The sequence below is a fragment of the Pteropus alecto genome, unplaced genomic scaffold, assembly GCF_000325575.1.
Source record: "Pteropus alecto unplaced genomic scaffold, ASM32557v1 scaffold3, whole genome shotgun sequence".
Classification (NCBI taxonomy): Eukaryota; Metazoa; Chordata; class Mammalia; order Chiroptera; family Pteropodidae; genus Pteropus; species Pteropus alecto.
This window is the reverse complement of record NW_006442484.1, coordinates 57,787,545-57,800,292: the sequence shown is the minus strand read 5'-3', so window position 1 is coordinate 57,800,292 and position 12,748 is coordinate 57,787,545. Positions and strand designations below refer to the sequence as shown.

General features: G+C 31.9%; 1 pseudogene; it reads left to right on the top strand.

Annotated features, from left to right (window-relative positions):
* Window positions 1–7,205: 7,205 nt before the first annotated feature.
* On the top strand, window positions 7,206–7,321 carry LOC112470703 (annotated as a pseudogene).
* Window positions 7,322–12,748: the final 5,427 nt, after the last annotated feature.

The window sequence follows — 12,748 nt, the reverse complement described above, 5'->3', positions numbered from 1 at the left end:
TCTTGAATGCAGCTCTTCTTCTTTACTAGAAAGTAAGAAGCACCTGCATTTCCAAAATCTAACTCCTGCTATTCTAATTTGATTGATAGAGGGAGAACTGAATTTATTATTTTTTTTTCTTATCTGATTCGGTCCCCAATCTCTTTTCCTGTTAATAAGCCCAAAGTAGTAACTATGTGTATGTTTGTGTGTGCACATTTGTATGTGTATTCATTAAGTTACTCTTACAAAATGGTTCAAACTTATGAGAAGGGCTTGCTGCCATGTTTTTGATGACTGCATTCAGACAATGGATGACAAGGCATAATGAGAACATTCCTGACATAATAGCAACCCCAGCTGTCATTGCTTTAGGGCAAGAGTCCTGCAAGGGTAGAACCCTAGTGATCTGTTGATACTACAAGAGAGATTAGATTTAGGAGAGATCAATAGAACAATTCTGTTCCACAAATTTTATTATTATCCTTCCACCAGCTGAGCTGAAATGTAGTATCTGGCTGATTCATTACATGGCTGTGTACTCAAACACAGGTTACCAGACAGAGTTTGTAATACATACAGAGGATGCTAACCTTAATCACCTTAACCACCTAAGTAAATTCCATATCTCTTATTCATGCTTTCTTTAGCTTCCACACTTATTCTATGTAGATCTGCCATTTGTATTCCAAATCCTTTATGGTTTAACTTAGATAAGACAGAGATAGTAAATAGCCATTCTGTTTTTTTAATTTTACCAGTGAAGTTGCACCTCTGAAAAGAATTGGATAGGGTTGAATATTGTGAGCAAGAGTGTATATGACATAGTCCTTATCAAGTTGAAAGATTCTCCTATATTCCTAGTTTACTGGATTTTAAATATTGGAATACAGTCTTTCATCAGATGTGTCTTTTGCTAATAATTTCTCCCAATCTGTGCTTCCCTTCTCATTTTCTTTACATTAACTTTGCATATAAGTTTTAATTTTAAAGAAGTCCAGCTCATCGATTATTTCTTTCATTTATCATGCCTTTGGTGCTGTATCTAAAAATCATCGCCATACCCAAGGTCATCTAATTTTTCTCTGATGTTATCTTCTAGGAGTTTTATAGTTTTGTGTTTTATTGTAAGTCTGTGACCAATTTTGAGTCATTTAAAGACTTTAGTTCCTAATTCATTGTCACTGACTCAACACTACTCCTGTCATCAATTTTAGTCATTTCAGTATTCTCATAAATCACCTGAACATGAAAATGATAGAGGGTAACTTCCTTTCTTGCAATGACCTTGTCTCATACATATTTCAAATGTCCATTTCTCTAATGTCATAAAAATATTTTGTTATCACTGATAACTGTGACATGACTAAAAATCACAATTTTAAGCAACTCAAACCACCATTTTTTTCTTTTTTCCTGATATAATTCAGAACCTCCAAATCAAGACTATTTTGACAACACCAGGACCCATACTCCATTGACCATTTTTTCAATGTCTCTTAAAGACTTATGCTCACTTCTTTTACATATACCCTAGTATGTCATATATCTTTCTCAGTTCCTTTTAAGTACTTGGCTAAATAAATATCGTTATTAATTTTAATTTTACTTTTCCAGTTTATTTACTCTTGCAGCTGAACAGGGACAGAGAAAACAAAACAAAAACAAACAAAAAAAAAAACACCCCTCCTCAAAAAAAACCATGTGGACTGTCCTTCCTGTTATTTCTTCCATTTAAAAAAAAGAAAAAATGTCCCTCCTTTAAGCTAGGATCCTATTTATCTACTTTTTTTACATGATAAACTCTTAGAAATAGTTACTAATAGTCACTGTCTTAATTTCTTAACAGTCCTTTTGAATCTCCAAGTAGATTTTCACAACAGCCCTAGTCTCTCTTCCCTACATCGCCCTACTGAAACACCTTTAATGTTTCCCTGACCTACAGGGTGCTAAATCTGATGGTGAAGTCTCAGTCTTCTTTCAGAACAAAATCTTTACAAAATAGGCAAAAAGTGGCTTCCTAGATCTGGCTCACTATAAATTTTCTAATCTCATTTTCTACTACTCCTATTACTCTCCTCGTAAATCTACTTCAATCGGTCTTTTTTATTTTTCTTCAAATCCGTCAAGCATGCTCCCATACCAGAACACTGGCACTTGATGTCACTCTGCCCCCAGCATTTCTCCTCTTCTTACCCTAAAATGCTTCTGCCAATTTACTTTTCAACAAGCCATGTTGTTTGATGAAGAGAATTTCTTACTTTTCGCGTATCCACATTTACAATCCTTTCATCTGTAATTAGGATTTTTATATCTTGTATATGGTCTTTCCTGTCTCAAGTTTATATAGATTTCCTCATAATTTATATTCTAAAATTTCTATTATTATTTCACGTTTTGTTTTACAAGCCACTTTGATTTAATTGTGGTGTAAGGTATGAATCAGGGTTAAGTTTTCATCTATTTGGATTTCCAATTATCTCAATACTATTTATTGAAAAGATAATTTTTTTCTAACATTCCTCACTTCCATCTACATACTCTACTCCACATTACTCAAAAGCAGCCCTACTGCTATTTTTGAACTACAAAATTCTTCATATGCAGGGGGAATTGTGTGTGGATTTTTAGTATGCTCAGCAACATCTTTGGCCATTATCCACTAGACCCCATAAAGCCACCTTAAATAGTTCCTCACACTGTGCTCATGCCATTAGTTGGACACCCAGTCTACTTTGTCTTATTTTACTTCTGAGTTTTGGAGATTATATTTTAATTCAATTTTGTTTTATAATTATAAAAAATATTTTCTAGTTTGGAAGTCAAATCCAGCAGACATCAGCTATCCACAGAAATCTAAATGCTATTTCTGAGTCCTCCATTTTCTTTTCTTCTCCAAGAGCTATCAATTTGTTTTATTAACCTTATGTTTTTGTCCATACGTTACTATGTAGTAAAATGTATTCATTTTCTCTCTTTGTAGTTATAACTTTTAGTATTTAGGAGGGTTTATATTTTTGTTCTTATGTTTCTATCTATGTTGTTACCTATATATTATCTTTATTTCCTCTTTATTTTCAGATTTTGTTCTAGGTACAATAATAGGTTAGCCAATGACCAGTTTTTTTCCTCCTCTTTGCTAGCATCTAATTTACTGTTTACTTTCAATTAATACATAGGGTTGAGAACAAGATGACTGTACTTTTCATATATTCTCCAAATTATTTCCTCGTTTTTTGAAACTTATTTTGTCACAAATTCAAAAGTACAAGTACTTTCATATTTTTGACAGTTGAAATGCATCTAACTGGGCATATAGCCACCATATACTATATCTTTTTACACGTTACTATTATCTATCTTTAGTTCTCATTTACATAGAGAACATGTATATTTAATGTTCACCATTAATTCTTATGTTGTTGCCAGTCTAGCCATCTTGATTAAATGAAGTGTGTTTTTTAGATTTCTTGAGGACAATAAATCAATATTTCAAAAGGCCTTGCATGTTCCTAAAAGTTTGACTGAGACATTTATACTCGAAGGTCACCTTAATGGATATAAAATCCTTGGCCCACATTTTTTTCTCTTTATGTATCTTAATTATTTTACTCCTTTGACTTTTGGTATAAAGTATTGCTGTTACAGCCCACTAATAATCTCATTTTTTCTTATTATAACAAAATAAAAACTTGTAACTTGAGCTACTCCTCCCTCCCATAATTTAATTTTTTTTAATTTTTTCAATTATCCAAAAATTTTAAAAATTTTAATTTTTCTTTAAAGTCCAAAGTGTTGGCCACTGTAGATTGATGTTCTCAGGGTTTTGGAATTCCTTTCAATTTGTGGTTCCACCCTCTGTCTCTACTTTTTTCTTTTCTTTTCCTTTTTATATTAATGACAGAAGATTTTTCTTTAAATGCTAGCTTTTAACATTCATCTTGTTCCACTGTTTTAGTTTTATATTTCATGGACTCCTATTATATGCATGCATATGTATATCGGAAGGAATCTCTTAAAACTTTTAATCTCTTAATTGCTTTTTTTTACTTTAAAAAAATTTTTTTATACCTTTAAATTTTTTACAGCTGGATATTATAAGCTCTTGTGTTCCTTCCAGTTCACTTCTTATTTCTGAAAGTATGTGTGCATATGTGTATGTATATGGATATATGTGTATACGTGTTTGAAAAGATATATATAGGGAAATATTCTCAATAGAATGAATAGATATATCATCTATTCAATTCTAAATGTGTAATACATATTTTCAGAAATTATATGTGCATATATTTATATTCAATATGTATATAAACCCACATTTTCAGAAATAAAGAATCCACTCTCATTGTCTTTTGTGTCTTTTTTAATATCTCCAGTTCCTCCATTCACCCAATAGCTAAGTATTTCCAGTATTTCTCATTATGGTTTATACTCTCTCTGGGTTTTTTTGCAATGAGCAGTTCTCTACTTTTTAAAGCTAGATCCTCTCTTTTCTTTGCCCTTATTTTTCCTTTTATGCTCTATTTGAAAAGGGAGTTTGTTTGTTTGTTTGTTTGTTTGTTTGCTTATCTTTGGGCTTCCATTTTTTCCAGGCTTTGCATTTGGATTGAAACATCAGCCCTTATATCTTCAGCCTGGGCTTTCAGACTGAAACTTACATAATCAGCTAGCTCTCCTGGTTCTCAGAACTTGGTCGTACTGAAACTACATTTCTGCTCTCCTGAGTCTCCTCCAGCTTGCTAACTGCAGATCTTAGACTTCTCAGTCTCCATAATCCCTTGAGTCAGTTCCTAATAATTAGATCTGTATCTCTATCATCTATTTATCTATCACCATCTATCTCCTGTTCATTTTGCTTCTCTGGAAAACTCTGATTATATGTCTTCACCAGTTTAAAAATATTCTCAGCTACTATCTGTTCAAAAGGTAATTTTATTTTTCTGATGCACTTTCTCACATTTTTCCTTCTGGGACTTCATTTACACATTCATTAAACCTCATTATATCCTCTATGTTTCTTATGGTTCATTATTTTTATCTCCACGTCTTCTACTGATAAATCTGGATAACCTTGTAATCTACCTTATTCTTCTCTAATTACCTCTTTAATTGTGTGTATATTACATATAATATATAGATACTTTTAAAATCTATCTTGATTTCAAAATTGTTTATCACATAACCAATTCTAGAATTTTCACTTGATTCATTTTAATAGTCTCCAATTCTCCTTTCAAATTCTTAGAGTTTTTATCATCTTATACATATTAAGCGTATTTATTTTAATCCTCTGTTTGATAACTTTAATATATGGTTCCTCAATGGGTCTATTGCAATTGTCTGCTCTTTCATGGCTTTGTTTCACTTTTTCTTACTTTTTTTATGAGCCTGGATATTTTTATTGTGTGCCAGACATCGTATTTGTAACATGTGTAGAAATTATTTTAGAGCAAGAATGATGTTATTTCCCTCCAGAGAGGAGAAATATAATTTCAGGGACCAGAAGAACGTGAAGTTGGTTTACAGTTTCTGCAACTGTTTTTCTGTTTCCAGATACTCATATTCAGGGATGGGAGGGGGGAGGCAATAACCAATTATTGTTGCTGTACCTGGTTAGACAGACAAAAGTTATGATCTTTAACCCAGACTCCAACATATTTGGTTTGAAATCTTCAAATTCCTCCAAGGAAAAACATGACTGTAAATTCTAAGTTCATTTTACTAAGTCTATCTAACTTCTCCTCTAACTCATGGCCTGCTACTTATTCACTTTCTTCACTATTCTCTGATGCCCTTACATATTTTATATGTCACCCAGATTTTCTTATGTCCCACAATTCAAGGTAAGGACTAAACTATCTAGTTCAAAATTATAAAATATATATATATATATTCTCATATATATTTTTAGTAATCTTAGGACTTAGAGATATGATCTCCTTTTCACAGATGAGAAATATGAGGATCAGAAAGATTAATTGATCGTTATTAGATAATATACTAAGTGGAAAAAATATATTTAAATATCTTTATATCTGAACTTCAAATCTATGCTCTTATTTACTTTTATAAAGCACGCTTACTAAGTTGTTATCTCAGTTGTAAATGCTTCACAAATATCAACTCTTTTGATCCTTTTAACAACACAGTGAGATAAGTTAATTATCTTCACTTATAGATAAGGGAAATACAACATAGTTAAGAACTTAGCAGAACTCAGATTTTGACAGCCTTGTCCTGAATCCATGCTCTTAATCACTTTTTCCCATAGAATAAAATATCTCCCTTAAAGTATAATGGCAGACAGTAAGAATATGAAGGTCAAACCCTGAAACAGCATGAATTTAGTTTTATAATCTCTTTCCATACTATCAATAATTAAATAAGCATAAATTTAAATTTACTGTAGTCATGACAGTGTACTACTAACTTCTCTTTATCTGGAAAATTCTGTGTGTGTGTGTATGTGTGTGTATGTGGAGGGGTGTTAGAATTAGTGAAAACTTAGTTCAAATAAGATGTATCAGAGAATATTTATGTTGCAAATAAAATATTAACCATGTATTATGAATACAAGACACATGCTAAATACTTTTGAGCATATAGAGTCATGAGGATGCACATTTTCATCACTGACAATCTGCACTACAATTGAAAACCTGTGCTCATCTTATTTGGGACTCTGCACTTCCTGCCGTTTTGTGTTTCCACCCTTCCTGTTAGTCTTGACATGGCTTCTTTAAGTCCTTAGTTATAGGAGTTCTGTTCGGCTAGTCTTAAGATAGTTCTCTATAGTAGTTTTCTACAATTTACTCGCAGTATTAATGTGGAAGTGAGAGGAGGTGAGTACAGGGTTAACCTATTCCACTATCTTGACTGGAAGTCATTCTCTATGTGTCATTGCTTTTAAAAGTATTTTCATGTTGAAATATTTACTATACCTTTATCATATTTAATTTTAAACAACTGTTTTAAGTTAAAATATGAATCTGGGTCATAATATAACATAAGATGAATTAATAAACTCAAATTGAAACGATGCCTTTTGAGCACTATATTCTCTCATTTGAGACAATCATCCAAGACTAGTTAACTTAGGATAAAAATTACTTGTACAATAAAAGATTTATTAAACAAGGATGTGGTTCTATTGTGTAGCAGTTAGCACATCTGCTTTACAAAGAAGGTCCTGGGTTCACACCCCAGTGGAGCCACAGTCCATAGTCTATGGCCATGCCACCTTGAACAAGCCTGATATCTGATCTCAGAAGCTAAGTAGGGTCAGGCCTGGTTAGTACTTGGATGGGAGACCACCTAGGAAGACCAGGTGCTGTAGGCATAAATAATAATAAATAAATAAAAGATTTATTAGATAAGCATATATATAACCTTTACCTATGGTTTTCTAAACATCTTATAAATTATATAATTTTCATAATTACATGAAATGTTTCTGAACATTTTATAGATATATTTACATAAACTGTATCTGGCATTTTATAGATGGGGATGCAAAGACAAAGAAAACATAAATAACTTTCCCAAACTCCTACGGCTAATAATTGGAGGAATCAAACAAAGTTCTGTGTCTAAAGCACAACTTTATGCTGCACTTATGAGTGTTGAACTTGATATTTAAGCTTTTCTAACCACTATTTTGCCATCCCACCCTACTCCTTGTTGCCAGGATTTTATAAAAAGCTACAGGGCAAGAAGGTTCTCCAGAAAAATATGTTGTAAGACAAAAGCAGTTTGTGTGTGCATGTGAGTCTGTGTGTGTGTTGCGAATCATCATCAAAAACTAGCTGACATCCATGAAAGTAAATTTTTACATGCAAATACTAACATAGTTCATGAGGATAACTTGGGTGTAAATGGCAGCAAATTCAACATGTAGTTTAAACATCCCATGCGAGTTATACCTCTCTAGGATATAGTATTTACTTTGGATTCATCTCCCTCAGAATCTTATGTCATGCCCCCTTAAGTGATTGTTTAGTGGCAAAGTAGAAATTTGGGGACAAATATGCACAGAACTCTCTGTTTCAGAGACTGGAAGTATAATCCCCAAAACAAAATTATTACCACTTAAAGTTGTCAAAGCCATTTTGTTATCAGACTGTTTGCTCTTCTTATAATAGTTAAAAGACAGACAATTCTATCTTAAATGTTAGCTTTTGGTGTATGGAACTAATAATTCAGAGGAAGTGGCTGATGAGTATCTGACAAATAAGAAAAAAAAGAGTGCAGAAACTGTTTCCTAATGAACAGCATTCCTAGTGCATGCTGGTTGAGATTTAGAGGTTACCAGAACCTTAAATAAATCAGACATTCGACTAACAAGCATGTTACACACTTTCTTTTTACCTCCTTTCATTCCTTTTTATCCTTGTTTAGTAACACAGATTTTATCTTGATGACATAGTCAGTATGTAAGTAGGAGCAAGGGTTTGTCTTTTCTTGCAGATATTCCATTCTAAAGCATTTTAGTTTTAAATCTAGTCTTTAAAGAACTGAAAGGAGAAGTCCCCAACCTACTTTAGAGAAAACCAGATAAGACTGTCCCTAAAGGCTTGCCCTCTATCAAACAAGGACTTTGAGGAAGGAGAGCAATGAAACGGTGTGGGAGATTTAAAAAAAAAAAAAAAAGTTACAATTTATTTCAAATACCCATCTGAGCAGGTAGGTGCTAAAAGATACTCAATAGAAAGAATACAGAAATATTATCACTATCCTACAGACTCTGTGACTATTTCTGATGGGCTTCTGATATTATATTTTTCTTTTTGAAGTACAGTACCTCAAGATATGCTATACAAAAGTCCAATCCTCAAGATATGCTATACAAAAGAGAGAACTTAAACCTACCAATGCTCTTGTCCCATTTCCAAAATAATATGTTATGTGAGGAATAATCAAAGAAGTCTTGATTATTTGATTTTGGAATGCAGACACTAGATACTTCATTAATACTTAGATTCAGACACTTTCATATTAATTATCTTCCCTTACATAAGAAATAAGCAGTAAAATACAAATTTACAAAACCAGCAAGGAAAATACTATCCCCATTTTAGAGAGAAGTTTTGAAGATGAGGTGCTCAGGAATATTAGCTCAAATATCTAGTATATTTAATAGAGAAAAAAAGCAGGAGAAGGAGAAGAAAATGGAATTGGTCTCACACTTTTCAGGTCAAGTGGATGTCTGGTCGGTCACTGAAAAGAATGTTCATGGGATATAGCTTTTATATTTTGTTTAGGGGAGTGATGTCAATAGAGAAAAAAAAATGCAGTCTTGATAACAATACCAACTCAGATAATTCCACAGGATGCTGTACTGTCCCAGTAACAACTTTGTCATCTTTGAGAGTGCTGTTGATATCAAAAATCCCAGAAGCACTATTCTAAGTAACAGGGTATAACAAAGGACATTTTGTAAATGCTGATCATGAGTTATACATGAAAATTCAATTCCTTTTAAGTTTTGTTTATTATGTATATAAAAGTGTAAAATATTCCTTAGGAGATTCAGAATTTTATGTAATAGAATCAGAATGCACAAATTATATTCTCCAGAAACATTCTATTAAATAAGATATTTTATGCTGATGGAAAAATCTAGAATATTTTCATACATATTTAAACTGGACTCTCATAAAGAGTGTGTATGTGTGTATACGTGCATGTGCCTGTGTATGTCAATGCAGTGGAGGGAATAAATGTATAATTATATGTTGTATACAAATGCACTAATAACAAGCTGTGGTTGGAATTTCTTGATAATGGAATATTTAAAAATAATGGCAATCAACTTTTAGAGAAATTCATTAGATTGATCAATTCATTGTCATTGACATGGTTAACATTACATTTATTTTGGGGGGAACTATATTTTCTCATAATTGTACAGGGAAAATTTACAAAATGATACAAAAGTCCTTTTTCAGAGAGGAAAGATTAATACAACACTCTTCTAGAAGAGTCTGTACATATAGATACAAAACACAGTGCTATCTTTAGGGTCAAGTACTGTGAGCATTGTCACAACAGTCTTAGAAACAGGAATAGTTGTCAGTCCAAAACTGCAATTCATGTTACACTGGTAAATATAATAAATTGGCAAATGCAGTACAAATAGAACTGCTGATAGGCGTGTACGTAGAGTGATATAGATGTTAATTTAATTAGCTGTTTAAAGTGTGACACTTTCTCCCCCAAAATTCTGGCCCGTCAGAAGCTAACAATCATCTTTTTTAATCTAGCAAACTAAATATGACACTGAACAATTTTGAATGACACTGACTCTTCAGTAAGACAATATGAAGTATGGCATTTGATAGTTTATGTAAAATATGAAGGTATCCAAGACATGAATAATGCATAATATGAAAGGATGACATAAAAATATTATTGGTGAAATAAAAACTTTGGAGAAATGTCACTAACTTTATTTCCATAGATCTCTCAATATGCTTATCCCAGGAGTAAATTTTATATTTCTGCAGGCTGACGAAATTTTTAATATTGATAAAAATTCAACAGGTATCTATCTACTGAGTGTTTTCTGCATGATCCAAACAAAAAATCTATGAGAAATAAAAGAGGCTTTTCAGTTCCTGGTGCCAGCATATTCCCTCACTTCTCATTTTATTTGATACATCATTTTATCTGATACATGGGCTTTTTCCTACCTCTCTCCCATCTGTGGAAATACCCTAGAGTCCAGGTTCATCACAGCAATCACACTCATGCAACCACCAATTATATCAAGAAATGGGATATTTCCAGCATATCAGATTCTCATTTATGGCCTCTCAAAACAGCTACCCTCCCAAATGTGTTCACTACTCTGATTTCTGCTATGATAAAATAGTTTGCCAGTTTCAAACTTTATATAAATAGGATCGTACTATATGTATTGTTTTGGATCTGGATACTTTTGATGACATTGTGAGATTAATTCATGTTGTTAGAGATGAATATTTTTGTTCACTTTCATTTCTGTATGTTATTTACATTTCATAAATGTGCCATAATCCATGGACTCATTTTAATATTAATGGGCATTTGGGTTTTGTCCATTTAAGGGTTATTATAAATACTAGAACCAGCATATATATACATGTCTCTTGGTGGACATATGTACATTTGGGGGGAGGTTTAAATCTGAGTGAAATTATTAGTTTACTTATCAAGCACACTAATTTGTTGAGTATAATTTGCTATTAATCACATCCAGGGTATTTTCAACTGTATTGTAGTTTTAAACTCTACTAGTTTGATTTTGGTCTTTGACAAAAAATTATCTTACATGTGTCTACTTATCTTATTGAAAAGAAGACATACAGCTATTATAATGTATTTCTAGTCCTTGTCTAAATCTAACATCCATATCAGCTCTAGGCTGTTTTTGATTAATTTATTTTTCTTTTTAAGGGTCATATTTCTTCCTTCTTTGCATACCTACTGATTTTTGACTGGATGTCAAACATTGTCAGAATTACACCTTTTTATTGTTTTGTTGTTGTTGTTTTTATTCTTGAACTTTATTCTGGGCACAGTTACTTATAAAATGTAATAATTTTAGGTCTTGCTTTTAAAATGTATTAAATGGAACCAAAGCAGTTCTCATTCTAGGGCTCATTATTCCATACAGTTAAGTCAAGACCCATCTGAATAGTCTATGCAGTGATTAGTCTATGCTCTGAATTATTAGATTTGAGTCTGGCTCATGGCAACAGGCACTATCCCACCAAGTTCTGTGTGACCACTTAATACTGTTCCCTCTAATGATCAGATAGTTCTTCTCCCAGATCCAGAAAGTTTGCTTACATACAGGCAGTCATCAATACTCTGCTAAACTGTTAAACCCTCAGAATATATGTTCTGCATATATTCCTGGTTGTCTCCATTCAGCTATCTGATTCACCTTTGGGTATGCATACAAAAATAAGGTTATACAATACAAACACTTTTACAACATGCCTTTTTAAATATTGCATAGTATGCATGTATAGCAACTTTTAGGGTTTTAGTTTTTCTCTACGAAAAATAATGTCAAAGTATTTCATTGTGTTGGTGTAATTATTTTAGTGTATTTTTTGATTTAGCAACACTGTACTAATTGAGCAATGAAGTAGAGGATTTGAATAACTAACAAGCTCATTTAAATAGAAATGTAAATTAAAGACTTGTGTATACTGCAAATAAAGTACATGCATACTTTTTGTATCCATTAAAAATTTGCAAAAGCCGATCTGCTTTTTGGCTATAAAAATTCTTATGAATTCAGAATGAAAACAGAATTGAACAACAAAAGTTCACATGTATTCTAATATAAAAATTAGAATACTGTCTACCAAATTACTTCTGTAATAAATGAGTACATCTAATCGAAAATTATAAATTAAAATACAATGCTATAGTAATGAATCAGAATTATAATTTGATATACTCTATTTTATACTTATCAATGTAACTTAACACAGTATCAAAAAAGAAGGCAGTATTTTAACAGAATGTTTGTTTTATGCAGTTTAAATATCGAAAATATAGTAAAAACCTAGAATTCCAACAACTGAAGACTGCTTAAATAGATCATTATATATAAACATTAAAAAGTATATATAAAGTGATCACTAAAATGATGTTTTTAATCTAAATTTATTAACAGGGAACAATTTTTAAATCATATTGATAGACAGGAAAAAGGATGTCAAATCTCACTATAAACAAAATTGCGTGGAGGTTTATATGGGTGTATATA